We start from the raw sequence: 1282 nt of genomic DNA, 5'->3' as shown, positions 1-1282 counted from the left end.
ATGCCGAGTCCATTAGCGCCTGATCCAATTAGGGTTCAGTCATGTGTTTGTTGTCTATTCTGAACCAACAGAAATTGTATGGCGTCAACATCTATCTTTCTATCTATCTCATTATCCAATTAGAGTTATGAATCCTTCAATCGGCGCTAACAGTAAATGCAAATATTTACTTCTACTGAAACCAAAGTGCAAAGAGAACCCAGGTTTCCTGAACATTTTCAGGCTTCAGATATATTTTATCAAAAGTCTTTATATCTATTTGCTGAAGTTTTAAATAAAACTTAGAATGCACTTCGATGTCTTGATATAGAATTTTCAATCATTCAAATAAAACTGCATTCAAACGTCATCAATGCATATCTACTGTTGAACGAGATTGCAAAATTACAGTTCACATTTCTTGGAATAAAGGATTAAATGTTATTGCTAAAAGTATGTAGTGTTCATGTATATAGATAGTAGTACACAGTGTTTACAAATTTCAACTAGAGAGGAAGCCGGCTTTGTGACCTCGTATGTGAAAAACAATTTATCTGAGCTGAGCTGAAAACCTTGGGAATGGTGGACATCGAGATTAATGCTTGATACTTTCTTTTTCTTAATATCGAGACTAACCTAATCTTGTACTTATATCCTGAAAAGTGTATAAAATTCAACCAATCAGCGTCGCATATAAGTAGCTAATAAATTTTAAATTTTGCGCGCCATTTAAGATTTATATACAGAAACGGGAGGGACTCTCTAATTTTGAAAAACCGGTTTTTGATTTTTCTCTTCTATATCCAAGAAAGAACGGTTTAAGAAGAAAATAATAAGTGTTTCCATTGGATACTCAGATTAAGTAATCGGGATAAGAGGACTATGATTAAAAGCGTAAAAAATTTCAATTTTACGTCCAATATACTTTAGTTTGACAGGAAAGGTACAGCTTTTATTTTCGTTTCGTTTCTCATTCAGTTTGTCCTCCCTGCAACATCTGATGATGTAAATAAATAAAGAAAATGAAATTTCAATTTCTTTGCAAAATACTTTTATTTATTTTATAATCCTGAAGATAGATTCTTGAAATTTATATTTATTTTCTTTTAAAATTAAATTCTAGTTTACATTTTCCATCTTAAAATAGACTACTGGACTACTGGACCACTGGAATACTGGACTACATGACTACATGATTACTGGACTTTTATACTGCTGAACAATTGGACAACCGGAGTACTGGACTACTGGAGTACTGGAGTACTGGACGACTACTTGACTACTGGACTACTGGACTACTGGA

Source organism: Eurytemora carolleeae, unplaced genomic scaffold (assembly GCF_000591075.1).
Source record: "Eurytemora carolleeae unplaced genomic scaffold, Eaff_2.0 scaffold425, whole genome shotgun sequence".
NCBI lineage: Eukaryota > Metazoa > Arthropoda > Copepoda > Calanoida > Temoridae > Eurytemora > Eurytemora carolleeae.
The sequence above is the reverse complement of the archived record's forward strand: the minus strand, read 5'-3'. Positions refer to the sequence as shown.